We start from the raw sequence: 18634 nt of genomic DNA on the forward strand, positions 1-18634 counted from the left end.
GAATAATGAGTGCAGTCACAGTTCCCAAAGGAAATGTAGATATTAAATGGAAGGAAATGTGAGTAGTTCTCTTATGCTCCTCAATCCTGCTGGCAGTGAAGTACACAAGCTGGTGACGTCCTCCATTCTACCTAGGAAGCTGGCCGCTACAGTCCACACGCTATGGCCACTGATTCTCTGTGAAGCGCCCAGAGAAGGGACCTTTGGTATATTCACTTAGCTCTCTACAACAGAAAATCCTGCAGAGAAGCAGAGCAAGGACAGCTGGTGCCTTAGGTAGGCCAGGTGTAGCACAGTGGGCGCAAAGAACATGGCTTCATCATTGAGGAACGGGATCACTAGGAGGATCCTGCTTCCATCTCCCAGAATGCCAGCCAGCTCCTGACTTTTCATTCATTCCCTGGAGTCCCAAACCCAGAGGAAGCCCCATGCTGGGACTGCTGCCGCCAAACACAGAAAACCCACTGTTTCCATGCTCTGTAAGTTGTATTCAAGGAACCCATTTTTAAATTGAATAAATAATACATACATACATATATACATAAATAATAACCCATTTTTAAATTCAATAAATACTTATTGAGGGTCTATTATATGTTTCAGAGAAATATGCTAGGCACTCACTGGATATTTCTTTTCTTGATGATGCACTGTTAAGGCACCTAGTCACTGCTTACTTTGGTCAGGGCAGGATAACCAGTTGCAGTTACAACTTGGGGAGGAAACATTGCTGAAATGTGTGTGTTTGTACCAGGTAGAGGACCAGGGGGAGGGGGATTCTATAGAACTTTGGGGCCCAGGATCAAAAGAATAGCTGCCCAGAAGAGGTAGAAGGAAAAAACAGCTAGGAAATGGTAAGGAAGTAGGAGAAATGGAAAGAATTGGAAAGGTTTGTTTCAGATTAAGGGGAAGAAGGGATCCTGTTTGTGTGTCTTCTCAGGATGAGTGAGGATGGACATTCAAGTTGAATTGTGTTTGTTGCCAAAGTGCCATGTGTGAATATTAGTATTTGCAAATACCTGTACAAAGCTGATCACCAATGTTGTTTATACTTGAGAACAGTGCTATACTGCTACTATAGTATGTGCAAAGAATCTCTTGAATCCACTGCCTATATCTGTTATCTTGGTTCAGGCTCTGATCTTTTGACTGAATTGTTCTTTCCAGACAAATCAAGTAGGGGAAAGAACATACTTTTTGGGAGTCTAAGAGGTGTGACTTAGAATCAGGCTCTACCATTCATTAGCTTCTTGGCATTAGGTAAAGAAGCTCTCATTATCTCTCTGAACTTGAATTTCATATTCTCCAAAAGGAAGACAGTTTAACATGGTTGTTAGGATTAAAATATTTAAAAATCCCTGGCATATAATAGTAACTCATTAACTCTTAATTCCATTTCCCTTTTATTCTCGTTCCCTTTACCCCATATTTCCACCTACTATCAGCACCATCTTCCAATTTTTAAATCTTCATTTGAAAAAAAATCATAAAAGTAGTATGTGGGGTTACACATGGCCACCCAACCACCCATGTTTAGCTCTTGTCCTTCTCAAACTCCACTAATATGATAGTAAAGAAATTTTAAAAGGCTTAAACTCACGACAAAAAGAACAGGAGCAGAACATCAGCAGAGGAATGGTTTGAACACATCATTGGAAGATGGGAAACAGAAGAAGAGGGGAACTTGCATTGCCTGCAGAGGGGGATATCAATGGAAGTGAGGTCTTTTATCTCATATTATCCATGAGAGGCTCAGAACTCGAAAATGAGTATTTTTTCCTGAAAGGCGAGGAGGAGACCCATGGCTGAAAATAAGGGATATGTTTTAAAAATGGACAGAACAGGGTTGGACCCCTCAGGTCTTTTCCGTTTCCTGCTACACTAAGGCGATCCTTTTGCTTGCTTCCCCATCCCACCCTGGGGAGTAATGTGACTGTGGACAAGTTACTTAACCTGTTTCTACCTCAGTTTTCCCATCTGGAAGATGGGGGTAATTGTAGTATTTACCTCAAGACTGGTGTAAGGGTTAAATGAGTAAATACATGCAAAACACTGCTCATGGTAACCTCTTGATAAATATTAGTTGAGGAAGGAGGTGGTGCCCAGGGACTTCCCTAGCTGCCAAAGGTAGCTCTAGAATTTAGAACATGCCTCGCGGGGATCAGCAGTCCTTAACACTTAGGGTGGAAGATGGTTCTGAACAGAGGCTTTGACCCTGCAGAAAGCACCTTTCCCCAGTCCCTCTCCTTTGTTCTCAATTCTGTCTTAGGAATATTCTTGAGCTATAAGACTGGCTTCAATTGGAGCATTGAGCTCTTATTATTCCTTTACTCAGCAAATGTTTATTGAGTGCCTGCTCTGTGCCAAGGACTACTCAGGCTGCTGGAATGACAATTAGGTCAATGACTATGTTAGCATTTATTGAGGGCTTACTGTGTGTTAAGTTTTGCTAAGTGCTTTATATATCTTAAGTCATTTAATTCTCATTACAACCCTGAGGAACGGATGTTGTTATCCCTGTTTTACAGATAAGGAAACTGAGGCACAGAACTTAAGTAACATGCCCAAGGACACATAGCAAGCAGCAGAGATAGGAATCAAACCTAGGGACACCTAGGTGGCTCAGTCAGTTAAGCATCTGCCTTCGGCTTAGGTCATGATCTCAGGGTTCTGGGATCGAGTCCCACATCGGTCTCCTTGCTCAGCAGGGAGCCTGCTTCTCCCTCTGCCTGCCTCTGCCCCTGCTTTACTCTCTCTCTTTCTCTCTCTGACAAATAAATAAATAAAATCTTAAAAAAAGGAATCAAACCTAGTCTGGCTCTCAAGTCTGTGTTTTTAACCATTATGCCTCCCTACTCTTATGGACCTTCCATTTTGGAAGGGGAAGACAGATGGTAAATAATTAAGGTAAATAGATATTTAGTAGTGATAAATGGTATGGTAAAATGTAAAACAAGAAGATTGTGATATCAGGGGACTGGCAAAGGGTAGCTTCTAATGGAAAGATCAATGTTTATGAGTACCAAGTAAGGGAAGTGACAGTTCTCTAAGAATTGATTACATAGAGGGCACCTGGGTGGCTCAGATGGTTAAGTGTCTGCCTTCGATTCAGGTCATGATCTCAGGGTCCTGGGATCGTGTCCCGCATCAGGACTCCCTGCTCAGCGGGGAGTCTGCTTCTTCCTCTGCTTCTCTTTCTCCCCCTGCTCGTGCACTCGCTCTTTCTCTCTCAAAGGAATAAACTCTTAAAAAAAAAAAGAATTGATTGCTGTCTCTGCAGATTTGCAAAGTGCCCTTTGTATGATTTGATTCCTAATGCTATACCCACATTTTGATATTTCTGATAGAAAACAATAACAGTTCATGTGCGCTGATGGCTTACTGTGTATGAAGAACTGTACTAAGCAATTTGCATAGATTGTTTCATTTTATCCTCACAGCAATATTGTAATAATTCTTATTTTTCAGCTGTGGAAAACTGAAGCTTAAAAAGACAAAGTGACAGGTCCAGGGCTTTAAATTCAGCAAATGGCAGAGCCAGGATTCAAACCAAGGTAGACTGATTTCAGAGCCCTTGCTCTTAAATACTTACATTTTATAGATGAAATGATTTGTCCGAGGTAACGGTTTTTTATAAACAATAATAGCAAAAAAACCCACAATGATATCTAACTTTTATAGAGATTCAAAGTATTCTAAGCATTGCTAGGTTTTCACAGTATCAGTCAACTTACCTATATTTTGGAGCTTCAAGATGAGAAAAGCAACACATTTGAGTGAACAAGCTTCTAGTGCTATGATTTTATAACCCCAAATTAGAAATTTCATTCATATGAACTAAAATGCACGTTATTTCAGCACAAAGCCAGAGCCAGGGTTTGACATGAGGCCATTTGACTTTAGATTAGAGCTGTTATCCACTCCATTGCAAAGTAAAAGGTAACGTAGTTTATCTTTGTTCAGTGTAATGTGGGAAGCCAATCTAGTGAAATTACATTTAATAATCCCCACGGAATGTTTGTTAAATTATTTGTAGTTTCTTAAAACTTTAAAATTTTAAAAAATAAAAGCTGAAGAGAGTTTTTCTTCAGAGATTTGGAGGTAGTACAGGGGACTGGTCTGGAGTGAGAGCTCTGGGGTCAGATTGTCTGGTAGCTTTTGCTCATCTTCACTCTTTGATTTACTGACTCAAGCATGACCTTGAACAGGCAACTTTGCCCTTCAAGCCTCCGTTCTTTTTATTGTGAAAGAAGCATAGTAGGCTATCTGCCTTATAAGATGAGTATGAGGACTGAGAGCCTTTCTACAAAGTGCTGGGCATGGTCCGTTTTGTCTGGCTACCTCTCATCTTGGAAATGGATCCTCATTCATCTTCCATGGATTCAGAGTGAAGCTTTGGCTCCATTGCATTGGTTTCAGTACTGCTTGAAGTCTTCTAACAAATGTATGTGAGCTTTGGAATATAGACGTCCCTGACATACTGTTGCTTGGTGGCAGTTTTTTCTTTTTATTGTAAAATTATATTATTGTAACAAAATTTTACCATTTTAACCATTTCTAAGTGTACAGTTTAGTGGCATTAAGTACATTCATGTTGTTCTGCAACCATCATCACCATCTATCTCTTTTTTTTTTTTAAAGATTTTATTTATTTATTTGACAGACAGAGACACAGCGAGAGAGGGAACACAAGCAGGGGGACGGGGAGAGGGAGAAGCAGGCTTCCCGCGGAGCAGGGAGCCCAATGCAGGGCTCGATCCCAGGACCCTGAGATCATGACCCGAGCCGAAGGCAGACGCTTAACGACTGAGCCACCCAGGCGCCCCACCATCTATCTCTTGAACTTTTCTTGTCTTACCAGACTGAAATGCTGTACCCATTAAACAATATTGGTGGCAGTTTTTGTTTATTTGTTCTAAGACTTTGTGACTGAGGCTGCTAATTAGGAGAAATGTTACTCTATACAAAGAAATACATGAACAAAGAAATGTGATTAGAAATCTATATTATCCCAAAAGCACAACCCATACATGAAGAAATGGTTATTTGGACTTTATTTATTAAAATTAAAAACTTTTGTCCTTTGAAAGAAAGTGAAAAGACAAGTCACAGATGGGGAGAAAATATTTACAAATAACATTTCTGATGAAAAGTTGTATCCAGAATAAAATTTAAAAACTCTCAAATTTCAAAATTCAACAATGAGAAAATAACCCAATAATAAAATGGGCAAAAGCTCTGACTAGACACTTCACCTAGGAGATATAAATATAGCAAATAAAGTAAATGCAAATCAGGCAGATGCAAATGAAAACCATTAGAGAAATGCAAATTAAAGCCACAGTGATGATTGTAACAAATGTTGATAGTGGGCAAGGCTGTTGTGCGTGGGAGGGAAAGAGTATATGGGAAATCTTACATTTTCCATTCAGTTTTGCTGTGAACCTAACAGTGCTTTAAAAAATATTTTAAAAAATCACAGTGAGGGGCGCCTGGGTGGCTCAGTCGTTAAGCGTCTGCCTTCGGCTCAGGTCATGATCCCAGGGTCCTGGGATCGAGTCCCGCGTCGGGCTCCCTGCTCTGCGGGAGGCCTGCTTCTCCCTCTCCCACTCCCCCTGCTTGTGTTCCTGCTCTCGCTATGTCTCTGTCAAAAAAAAAAAAAAAAAAAATCACAGTGAGATCCCACTATACACCGATTAGAATGTCAAAACAAAACAAAACTGCAATACCAAGTGTTAGCAAGGCAGAACAACTGGAACTTTCAGACATTGCTAGTGGGAATGAAAAACAATACAGTCACTTTAGAAGACAGTTTGCTAGTTTTTTAAATGAAATTAAACATATATTTACCATATGATTCAGCAGTTCTTCTAGGTATCTATTCAAGAGCAATGAAACCTATGTTTACACAAAAACCTGTACATGAGTATTTAGGGCAGCAGTATTCAGTATTAATCACCAAAAACTGGAAGCGATCTAGTTATTTCAACTGATAGATAAACAGATTGTCTTATACCCATATTGTGAAATACTACTCCATGACGAAAGAGGAACTGCTTGTTGATTCATGCAATAGCATAGGTAAATCTTAAAATGCATTTAACTAAGTGAAAGAAGCCAGATTCAAAAGGCTATATAATGTGATTCCATTTATATGACAATCCGAAAAAGCAAAAGTATAAGGAAGAAAACAGATCAGTGGGTACCAGGATTTAGGGATATAGGGAAGTGTTGGTTATAAAGGGGTATCAAGAGGGTATTTTGGAAGTGGTTCTCACGTCCTCCTCACCCCCGACCTCTGTTGCCAACTCTCACCCAAGTAACAGGCATGTAGTGAGGGTTAAATATGTTCTGGTCTGTCAACTCTCATAAGTAGAAACTCTCATAATTATCCCCCCAAAATCTATATTATCAACTTTGTAGCATATAAAGTGCAATTCACCTAATGAAAGTAAATGCAACTTTATTAACTGTTATGTCATATGGAAAGTTACAGAAGTGCCTTTTTTGGTAAAAAAAAAAAAAGGGGGGGGTGGAATTCTATATTAAAATAAAAACTAAAAAATCTCACTTTACTGGAATTTGCTGGTCATACTGGATAAACTTTTACTACTGCTTGATCGTTCAGTAGACTGTTTGGGTAAGTTAATGAGAAATTTTGTGAGCAAACTACCTACTTGAGCTCCTCAGACTGATACAAAAAAGCTTTTATCTTGCAGTACAGGCAGCCCAGGATGGAAGGTGCTAAAACAAGGTAAATGCTTTCCTTTTATAAGTATCTTAAAAGTTTAAATGTTATAGGGAACAAGATTTTTTTTTAGAGAATGTTTTTATTTTTTTTCATGATTTTATTTAAATTCCAGTCAACAGAGTGTAATATTAGTTTCAGGTGTAGGATTTAGTGATTCATCACTTATATACAACACCCAGTGCTCATCACAAGTCCCCTCCTTAATATCCATCACCCACTTAACCCATGCCCCCCACTTACCTCCCCTCCAGTAACCCTCAGTTTGTTCTCTAGTTAAGAGTCTGTTTTCTGGTTTGCCTCTCTTTTCTTCCCCCCTATGTTTATCTGTTTTGTTTCTTAAATTTCACATATAAGTGAAATCCTATGGTATTTGTCTTTCTCTGACTTATTTTGCTTAGCATAATATTCTCTAGCTCCATCCATGTCATTGAAATTTTCAAAAGGCTTATTCATTTTTAGTTCCTTTTTAAAAAAGATTGAAACAAAAATTTAATCTCTACATCCAAAATGGGGCTCAAACTCACAACTCCGAGAACAAGAGTTGCAGGCTCTTCCGACTGAGCCAGCCAGGTGCCCCTGTTTTAATATCTTTTTAAAAAGTAAATTTAAATCTTCTCATAAACATCAGGTATCATACAACTCTTGTGAAACAGCCTGCTAGCACTAGACATATCCCAGGATTCTTACAGGATTGGGTTAACCAAAGTGGGATTTGAAGTTATTTAAGGAATATATATGGGCAGCAAGCTGAATCATCTATTTCCTAGGATTTATGGGTTTAACCACACATGGATTGTCAGTCACTCTGCTTCAGTAAACAGTATGTTCATTGCAGTGAACTTCATAAAGTACAGCAAAAAATCCTAACTACTACCAGAACTACTGCTCTCCAAGATAACTGTTTATTTGGTCTTCCAAACTTCTTCCTGTGCAAACATGCACACTTGTGTCTGTTTCTTTTTAAAACCAAAAAAGATTTTTGTTCAATGTATTATTGACTGTTGTTGTATATACGACTATTTAACTTTAATAGCTATATAGTATTCCATTGGATACATGGGCCATCATTTATTTTACTAGTCCTTATTTTTTTTTAAGATTTTATTTATTTATTTGACAGAGAGAGAGATAGGGAAAGCAGGAACACAAGCAGGGGGAGTGGGAGAGGGAGGAGTAGGCTCCCCGCTGAGCAGGAGTCCAATGTGGGGCTCGATCCCAGGACCCTGGGATCATGACCTCAGCTGAAGGCAGACGCTTAACGACTGAGCCACCCAGGCGCCCCACCAGTCCTTATTTTTTTAGTCATTTAACTTGTATTCATATTTTTTTGATGAGTATTCTTATATTTATATCTTTAAATATCTTTCTATTTATTTCCTTAGGATATATTCCTCAAAGCAGTACTTCCAGATCAGAGTGGTACTTTTTCTAAGCTTATTTTTTATATCAAAGGTATATTCATAGTGATAAAATGTTACAATACAAATAAGCATATAAAGTGAAAAGTGGAATTTTCTGACTTCCCAGCCCCCTTCCCTGAGGAACTGTTAGTGGATTCTTGTGTATTCTTCAAAAATTTTCAGTACATTTTCAAGCCTATGTAATACCTACTTTTTTTTCTCTTTACACACATGGGATCATACTATGTATGATCATAATATATATATATATATATATACACACATAATATATATATTACTGTATATACACACTATTTTGCAATTTCTATTTTTCATTTAACATATCTTGTACATCTTATATCAAGAAATATTGATCTACCTAATTTTATGAAATGGTTGTATGATATTCCATTGTGTGGATATGCTGTATTTTATTTAAATTAGTTCCTTTTTGGTTAAAATTTAGGTTGTTTTCAGTTCTGTGCTATAATAATAAAGAGTGCTTCAGTGAATATCCTTGTATATATATCTTTATGAACATATCTTTTATTTATTTATTTTTTTTATTTTTTGAACATATCTTTTAGATAAAATTCCTAGAAGTGGAGTTGCTAGGTCATAGGGCATGCACATTATACATTTTGGTATAATGGCCTCCAGAAAAGTTGTACAAATATATACTCAGTGCTAACAGTATATAAAAGTGGTTAATACTTTATAAGACTTTTGATAACATACTGCCACATTTTTGTCCAGAAAGCTATCATTTCATGCTCCCACTAGCAGTGTAGGAGAATGTCTGTTTAACACTTACACCAGATGTTATTAAAATTCTTTTTAAGCTTTGTCAGTCTGTTATGTGAGAAATGATTATCTGTTTATTTTTATCTTCCATGACTAATGAGACTTTGTGACCATTTGTATTTTTTCATTTGTGAGTTGCCTGTTTATTTCCATTGTACATTTTTTCTTTTGGGTGTTCATCTTTTTGTGATAGATATGTAAGAGATATTTGTGTATTAAAGGTATTAATCACTTGCTTGTCCTATATGTTGCTAGTCCATTTTTACATTTTGTTGTTTTATCTTTTATCTGTGTTTTTTTTCCCTGAGCAGGAGCTTTTAATTTTTATGTGTCTTGCCTTTGGTATCATGCTTAGAAAAAGGCCTTCTCTACTCCAACATTATACTGATTTTTGCTTATCATTTCTTTCAGTACCTTTTGTATTTTACATTTAAATTTGCAATGCATCTAAAATTTAGTTTAAATATATAACATGGGTAACTAACTTTACTTTTTTCTAAAACAATTAACTAGTTGTCCCAGTGCTCTTTGTTAAGTGAGCCACTGTTTCTTCACCTACTTGAAATGCTGTCTTGGGGTGCCTGGCTAGCTCAGTCCATGGAGCATGTGACTTTTGATCTCGGGGTTGTGAGTTTGAGCCCCACGTTGGATATAGAGATTACTTAAAAATAAAATCCTAATAAAGAAATGCTGTCTCTGTTTTTTATATAGTGATATATAGAAAGTCATATTTTAGTGTATAAACATATACATATACACACTTTCCCCTTATCATTCTTTCACAATTTATATGTTCTTAGATGTTTATTCTTTCATATGAACCTTAGGATCATTGTGTCAGGTTTTATCTACCTCAAAATTCCACTGACTCTCTTAAATGTATAGATTAATTTGGGTAGAATTAACTTGTTTTCATGGTATCTTCATACACATTTCTTATTAAATTTATTATTAAGTATTAACATTTTTTTTTCAGGGAGATGTTGAAGTGTTATATGAATGGGATCTTTTACCATTGTATTTTCTAGGTGATTATTGTCAGTGAATGAGCAATTGATTTTGATACGTTTAACTGCCAACCTCATTATATTCTCTTAGACCTCTGTGTTAATTTAACCTTAATAAGCTCTATAATTAGAGTGAATATTTCAGGAAAACAATCATATTATCTTAAATACAAAAAATTTTCTATAAAACATATAAATTAATATAGACTTATATCTGCTTATTTTACTTGCTTTTTTCATTAGATTCATATAACGACCCTATGATATAACTAATTAGCTATCCATGCCTATATTATTTAGGACTATGTCAAAGTATAGTCTCTGTCTTTCCTGCATTAGAATCCTCAAAGGTGTTAAAAATGCAGATTCCTGGACATCTCTGCTAATGAGTTAAGATCTTTGGGTATAGGGCTTGGGAAACTGGAGTTTTAAAAATCCCCCCCTAGGTAATTCTTAAGTACGTTGAAGTTTGGGAACCATTGGAGTGAAAACTGATGCTCTGGGAAGAATTAAGTGACTTACCCAAAATTCACATAGGTAATTTATTCTTGACCCCAGGTTTCCTGACTCCAGGTTGAGTGCTCACCACATGTCTGTTTCTGTCTCTCTCTGTGTGATTCCTAAAATAATAACAAAGCTTTCGTTTATATCCTTAGTATATAATTCAGGAATAAATTCTTTTCACTTTTTTTCTGGTTGCCTTAAAAGTTCTGTTGAGTAGGTATGAGAACTAACATTACATGCTATATAAACTAAGTATAAAATATCTTTATGTTAGACACCTTAAATGTTATGAGAATAAATTACTATATTCCTCTGCTTATTAATTAAGTATATTGTATTAAGAGAATTTGTTTCTCTGGGAACAATGTCAGTTTATAAGCCTCAGGGTGGAAATGATGTGACAAGGTAGTAATCCAGGTCTTTTCAGCCTTTTGAGTAGAAAGAGTGGTCAGAAAAGTGATTTATCAGTTTTACCATTTTTACCATTTTTAGGCAGGTTGAAATGACTGTAATGTCTTGATTATTAAGGCAGTATGACCTCTGAAGTTATTTCAAGTCAGATTTATTGGTGGTGTTTGTTGTTGTTGAGTCTGAAAAAGAGATTCTCTCAACTCCAAACCACCGTATTATCTCCTAATATCAAAATCTTTGTTTAACATGCAACACTCTGAAATTGCTTATTCATAGGCTTTTAATGTAATTTATGTGGGTCTTATTCCTAATTTGACAGACTTTCTATATTAGTAGTTTTAGAGGAGATTTAATTAATTTTGGTTGTGGAAATTTTATAAATTCCTTTGTCTCAAATTCATACCTGAAGTCAGATTATTAGGATAATGCTGTGTGTTTTCCTGGTTATTCCAAAGATTCTCAACCAGACAGTTTGAAAACTGGTTTGTTCATTTTCTCTTGAGGGTTTGTATAATTTCCTGATTACAGCTGGATTTTCCTAGGGTTTTAAAACTAATTGTAGTGAGATTTTTTTTTTTTAAGATTTTATTTATTTATTTGAGAGAGAGAGAATGAGAGAGAGTGAGTACATGAGAGGGGGGAGGGTCAGAGGGAGAAGCAGATTCCCTGCCCAGCGGGGAGCCCGATGCGGTACTCGATCCAGGGACTTCAGGATCATGACCTGAGCCGAAGGCAGTCGCCCAACCAACTGAGCCACCCAGGCGCCCTGTAGTGAGATTTTTTTATTGCTGCTGTTTATTTTAAACTCCCCTTCTGTGTTTAAGGAAACTATATCTCAGTTTTTCTTTTTGCTTCTCTTTCCAATTTAAGATTACAGAATCATATTCTGCTCATTGTTTTCACGCCCAACACTAAAATAATTCCTTTTTCTGTAGGTTTTCTGTCAGCTTTCTCTTACTCCTCTTTTCCTCACTTCCTTTATTTTGTGCAATCTCTCTCTCTCTCTCTCTTTTTTTTTTTTGGTCATTCTTAACCTTTGCTTGTTTCTAAAAACAGGAACTGTATGTGACCTGCTTCCTCTTGTGTTTGGAAAAAAGCTGTCTGCAAATGTCTAAAGCTCTAGGAAAAAATTTATGCATCCATTTCCAGCAAAGTAAATATGTTTGGCCAATTTCAGCCTTTTTTTAATTATTTTTTTTCTGAATACTAAAGTAATACATGCTTATTTCCATGAAATTATAATACAGAAGTATATAAAGTAAAAAAAAAAAAAGTCACCCCCTCAAAGGGTAATTATTTTTAATAGTTTGTATCTTTCTAGACCTTTTTCTGTTCATGGATGTGCTTTCATGTCAGTATATACAGATTTAGCTCATTCTCTTTAACTGCTGTGTAGTATTCCACAGTATGAATGCATCACAATTTATCTATTTCTGTATTGACGGACATTTAGAGAGTCTCCAGGTTTTGACTATTTTAAGTATGCTTACCCTATAGCCTTCTACATTTGTATATTTTGTACAATTCTTTTTTTTTTAAGATTCTATTTATTTATTTATTTGACGGAGAGATAGAGAGCACAAGCAAGCAGAGCAGCAGGCAAAGGGAGAGGGAGAAGCAGGCTTCCTGCTGAGCGGGGAGCCCGATGTGGGGCTCCATCCCAGGACCTGCGCCGAAGGCAGAGGCTTAACCAACTGAGCCTCCCAGGTGCCCCTGTAGGTTAGATTCTTCTAAGTAAAATTGCTGGGTCAGGGGTTATATACATGTCATATCTTGATAGGTATTGCAAAATTGCCCTCCAAAAAAGGCCATAATGATTTATGGTAGAATATTTTTCTGCACCCTTGACCATATTGAATAGATACATTGGTCTTTTAAATTTTTGCTAACATGATAAGCAAAAGTCATGATATCATTTTTTTAGTTTACATCTAATTTGCAGTTCTCAAATTTGTATTTTTTTTTTTAGATTTTATTTATTTATTCATGAGAGAGAGAGAGAGAGAGGCAGAGGCAGAGGGAGAAGCAGGCTCCCCGCGGAGCAGGGAGCCCGATGCGGGACTCGATCCCAGGACCCTGGGATCATGACCTGAGCTGAAGGCAGGCGCTTAACCGACTGAGCCACCCAGGCGCCCCCTCAAATTTGTATTTTTAAGTAGTTTAAGCATCCTTTTTATAACAACTAAATTATATGTTAAATAAAAAGGTTTGTAAGCATTCACAAGTCTTCAGCAAGAAAAAAAATGCGCACATTAAAAGAAAGTGGGTAATCTTTTTTCCCTCTTTTCATATATATGCTTGGAATAAAATAGCATAATGTACAAATTGATCATCTTTTCAGGTGCATATAAAGAAGACCCACCTGGTAGACTTTAGCATGTGTTGGGCTGATAAGCCAAGTATCTCTTTCCTAGGCTGTTCTTACCTGTTACCTGCCTGAAGAGGCCATTGCTCAAGTCTACCAGTGAGAATGATTTAGCTTTATGGGCAATTATGTCATTCCTGATAGTTGGCTACTTATTTTTTACTTTATAAATCTTTTAAAATCTGTGTTTTAGATGACTGATTTAGCTTACCACTATTTAACATCAACCTGTCATGAGAACTCTTTATTTATTCTGTGTTTTATAGGTCAGAGTCCCTGTAGGCATATGCACTAAATTGTTCAGAATTACACAATAAAATCTCAGAGCTAAATGGTAGCGGAAGTCTAATTTGCCAAGCTATCTCGGTAGTCAGTACTGAAATGATAAGTTGTGAGTGACTAAGATATGTTATTGTCAATGAAACTTCAAAAACTGAGGAGGTTCTTTTCTCTTCAGTGATTATATTACAACACTGCCTTCAAATGAGAGATTTTATTTCCTGACTTCATCAAGATATATAATATTCTGTATTTCTAAGAGTTACAAATTATATTTTTTCAGAAGTACACATATAGATTTAATTCATACTTTTCCTATCTATCAAAGGTGTGATTAATACAAGTAAAATAAGATGGACTGGAGTTAGTCTTTTTTTTCTTTCAGTTTTATTGAGATATAATTGGCATGCAGCATTGTGTAAAATTAAGGTGTACAGAATAATGACTTGACTTACATATGTTGTGAAATGATTACCATGATAAGTTTAGTTAACATCTATCACCATGCATAGATTAAAAAAAAAGAAAAATGAGTTTTTTTCCTTGTGGTAACTTTCAAATATACTATGCGTCAGTGTTAACTATAGTCATCATGTTGTACGTAACCAACATTTATTTATCTTATAATTGGAAGTTTGTAAATTTTGACCACTTTTATTGAATTCCCCCATCTCCTGCCACTGGTAACCACGACTCCCATCTTTTTTGGTCAAGATACCCCATACAGTATTTGTCTTTCTCTGTCCGACTTACTTTAGTTAGCCTGTCAGTGAAGGATGCCCCCAAGGTACCTCCATGTTGTTGCAGATGGCCAGAGTTCCTTCCCTTTTTTATGGCTAAATAATATTCAGCTGTGTGTGTGTAAATAATGCTTTAATGGGGGCAACTGGGTGGCTCAGTCGTTAAGTGTCTGCCTTTGGCTCAGGTCATGATTCCAGTGGGATCGAGCCCTGTGTTGGGCTTCCTCGTCTGCGGAAGCCTGCTTCTCCCTCTCCCACTCCCCCTGCTTGTGTTCCCTCTCTCTCTGTGTCTCTGTCAAATAAATAAATAAAATCTTTTTTTTTTTAAGATTTTATTTATTTATTTGAGAGAGAATGAGAGAGAGCACAAGAGGGGGGAGGGTCAGAGGGAGAAGCAGACTCCCTGCTGAGCAGGGAGCCCGATGCGGGACTCGATCCTGGGACTCCAGGATCATGACCTGAGCCGAAGGCAGTCGCTTAACCAACTGAGCCACCCAGGTGCCCCTAAATAAATAAAATCTTTAAAAAATAATAATGCTTTCATGGACATTAGAGAGTTGCTATCCCTTTGACATAGTGCTTTCATTTACTGCCCCCCCCCTTTTTGAAGTTTTTATTTAAATTCTAGTTAGTTAACATAGTGTAATATTGGTTTCAGGAATAGAATTTAGTGATTGATCACTTATATATAACACCCAGTGCTCATCACAGGTGCCCTCCTTAATACCCATCTCCCATTTAGCCCTTCCCCCAACCACCTCCCCTCCAACAGCCCTCATTTTGTTCTTTATAGTTAAGAATCTCTTATGGTTTGCCTCCCTCCCTTTTTTTTCCCCTTTCCCTATGTTCATCTGTTTTGTTTCTTAAGTTCTTAAATCATATGGTATTTGTCTTTCCCGGACTGACTTATTTTGCTTAACATGATACACTCTGGGTCCATCCGTGTCATTGCAAATGGCAAGATTTCATTCTTTTTGATGGCTGAATAATATTCCAGTGTGTGTGTGTGTGTGTCTGTGTGTGTGTGTCTGTGTGTGTGTGCATCTCCCACCTCTTCTATATCTGTTCATCAAGTGATGGACATTTGGGCTCTTTCCAAAATTTGGCTATTGTTGATTATGCTGCTCTAAACATCTGGGTGCACATGTCCCTTTGACTTAGTATTTTCATATTCTTTGGGTAAATACCTAGTAGTACAATTGATGGGTAATAGGGTAGTTCTATTTTAACATTTTGAGGAACCAGTATATAAGATATTCATTGTACGTAGTAGTGCAATTACTGGATTGTACGATAGCTCTACTTTTAACTTATTTCATTTTTTAAAAAGATTTTATTTATTTATTTATTTGAGAGAGAGAGAGTGAGAAACAGCATGAGGGGAGAGGGTCAGAGGGAGAAGTAGGCTACCCGCTGAGCCGGGAGCCCGATACGGGACTCGATCCCAGGACTCCGGGATCATGACCTGAGCCGAAGGCAGTCACTTAACCAACTGAGCCACCCAGGCGCCCTTAACTTTTTTTAAAAAGATTTTTTTATTTATTCATTTGACAGAGAGAGAGAGAGCAAGCGCACAGAAGCAAGGGGAGTGGCAAGCAGAGGGAGCATGAGTAGCAGGCTCCCCACTGAGCAGGGAGCCCAATGCAGGGCTTGATCCCAGGACCCTAGGATCATGACCTGAGCCAAAGGCAGACGCTTAACTGACAGAGCCACCCAGGCACCCCTCTATTTTTAACTTTTTGAGGAACCTCCGTACTGTTTTCCAGAGTGGCTGCACCAGTTTTCATTCCCACCAACAGTGTAGGAGGGTTCCCCTTTCTGTGCATGCCCACCAACATTTGTTGTTTCCTGAGTTGTTAATTTTAGCCATTCTGACTGGTGTGAGGTGGTATCTCATTGAGGTTTTGATTTTGATTTCCCTGATGCCGAGTGATGTTGAGCACTTTTTCATGTGTCTGTTGGTCATTTGGATGTCTTCTTTGGAGAAATGTCTGTTCATGTCTTCTGCCCATTTTTTAATTGGATTATTTGATTTTTTGACTGTTGAGTTTGATAAGTTCTTTATAGATTTTGGATACTAACTCTTTATCAGATAGGTCATTTGGAAATATCCTCTCCCATTCTGTAGGTTGCCATTTATTTTTTATGTTATTATTATTTTTTAAGTAGGCCCAATGCAGGGCTTGAACTCACGACCTTGAGATCAAGACCTGAGCTGAGATCAAGACCTGAGCTGAGATCAAGAGTTATATGTTTAACTGACTGAGCCACCCAGGTGCCCCCAATACGTTGCCTTTTAGTTTTGTTGACTATTTCCTTCGTTGTGCAGAAGCTTTTTTCTTTTCTTTTTTTTTTAAGATTTTATTTATTTATTTGAGAGAGGGGGAGAGAGAGAAAGAGAGAGAGTGCTTGCATGAACAGGGGACAGGGGAGGAGCAGAGGGACAAACAGACTCCCTGCTGAGCAGAGAGCCCAATGTGGAGCTCCATCCCAGGACCCTGAGATCATGACCTGAGCCAAAGGCAGATGCTTAACCAACTGAACCACCCAGGTGCCCCCCCGAAGCTTTTTATTTTGATGAAGCCCTAGTAGTTCATTTTTGCTTTTGTTTCTCTTGCCTCAGGAGACGTGTCTAGTAAGAAGTTACTATGGCCGATGTCAGAGAGGTTGCTGCCTGTGTTCTCTAGGATTTTGATGGTTTTCTGTCTCACATTTAGGTCTTTCATCCATTTTGAATTTGTGTGTATGGTGTAAGAAAGTGGTCCAATTTCATTCTTCTGCATGTTGTTGTCCAGTGTTCCCAATACCATTTGTTTGAAGAGACTTTTTCCCACTGGATATTCTTTCCTGCTTTGTCAAAGATTAGTTGACCATATAGTTGTGGGTCCATTTCTGGGTTTTTTGTTCTGTTCCATTGATCAATGTGTCTGTTTTTGTGCCAGTACCATACTGTTTTGATCACTACAGCATTATAATATAACTGGAAGTCTGGAATTGTGATGCCTCTAGCTTTGCTTTTCTTTTTCAAGATTGCTTTGGCTATTTGAGGTCTTTTGTGGTTCCACACACAATTTAGGATTGTTTCTTCTAGCTCTTGAAAAATGCTGGTGATATTCTGATAGGGATTGCATTAAATATGTAGATTGCTTTGGGTAGTATAGACATTTTAACAATGTTTATTCTTCCAATCCATGAACATGGAATGTTTTTCCATTTCTTTGTGTCCTTGTCCTCTTCAGTTTCTTTCCTAAGCGTTCTATAGTTTTCAGAGTACAGATCTTTTGCCTCCTTTGTTAGGTTTATTCCTAGGTATTTTAGCGGTTTTTGTGCAATTTTGTAAATGGGATTGATTCCCTGATTTCTCTTTTTGCTGCTTCATTATCAGTGTATAGAAATGTAAAAGATTTCTGTACATTGATTTTATATCCTGCGACTTTACTGAGTTGGTGTATCAGTTCTAGCAATTTTTTGGTGGAGTGCTTTGGGTTTTCTGTATAGAGTATCATGTTGTCTGTGAATAGTGAAAATCTGACTTCTTCCTTGCTAATTTGGATGCCTTTTATTTCTTTTTGTTGTCTGGTTGCTGAGGTTAGGACTTACAATGCTATGTTAAAAGTGGTAAGAGTTGTCATCCCTGTCTTGTTCCTGGCTAGAGAGGAAAGGCTCTCAGTTTTTCCCTGTTGAGGATGGTATTAGCTGCGGGTCATTCGTATATGGCCTTTATGATATTGAGGCATGTTCCCTCTATCCCTCCTTTGTTGAGGGTTTTTATCAAGAATGGATGTTGTATTATGTCACGTGCTTTTTCTGCACCTCTTGAGAGGATCATAGGATCATTCTTTTATTAATGTGGTATATCACATTGATTGATTTGTGAATATTGAACTACCCCTGCATCCCAGGAATAAATCTCATTTGATCATGGTGAATAATCCTTATAAGGATTTGCTAGTAGTTTGTTGAGAATTTTTGCATCCATGTTCATCAGGGATATTGGCCTCTAATTCTCCTTTTTAGTGGGATCTTTGTCTGGTTTTGGAATCAAGGTAATGCTGGCCTCATAGAAGGAGTTTAGAAGTTTTCCCTCCATTTCTTTTCCTTTTTTTTTGGAACATTTTGAGAAGAATAGGTAGCAATTCTTTTTTTTTTTTTTTTTTAAGATTTTATTTATTTGACAGAGAGAGAGACAGCGAGAGAGGGAACACAAGCAGGGGGAGTGGGAGAGGGAGAAGCAGGCTTCCTGCTGAGCAGGGAGCCTGATGCAGGGCTCGATTCTAGGACCCTGAGATCATGACCTGAGCCGAAGACAGACGCTTAATGACTGAGCCACCCAGGCGCCCTGTAATTCTTTAAATCTGTGGTAGAGTTCCCCT

The 18634-nt window shown here is 37.6% G+C and overlaps 1 long non-coding RNA gene across 2 annotated transcripts in view; it reads left to right on the plus strand.

Annotated features, from left to right (window-relative positions):
- The window catches only part of LOC145717823 (uncharacterized), a 26839-nt gene extending 17653 nt beyond the window's left edge, over positions 1 to 9186 (plus strand). Inside the window, exons 2-3 of one of the 2 annotated variants that reach the window (XR_014141272.1) lie at positions 6720 to 6754; positions 8134 to 9186. This is a non-coding gene — a long non-coding RNA (uncharacterized LOC145717823). Of the gene's footprint in view, positions 1 to 6719 lie in introns of both variants that reach the window. The other variant, XR_014141271.1, reaches the window with a different exon arrangement.
- The last annotated feature ends 9448 nt before the right edge of the window (positions 9187 to 18634 follow it).

Source organism: Leptonychotes weddellii, chromosome X (genome assembly GCF_054177405.1).
Source record: "Leptonychotes weddellii isolate Sample4059 chromosome X, ASM5417740v2, whole genome shotgun sequence".
In the NCBI taxonomy this organism is placed as follows: Eukaryota; Metazoa; Chordata; class Mammalia; order Carnivora; family Phocidae; genus Leptonychotes; species Leptonychotes weddellii.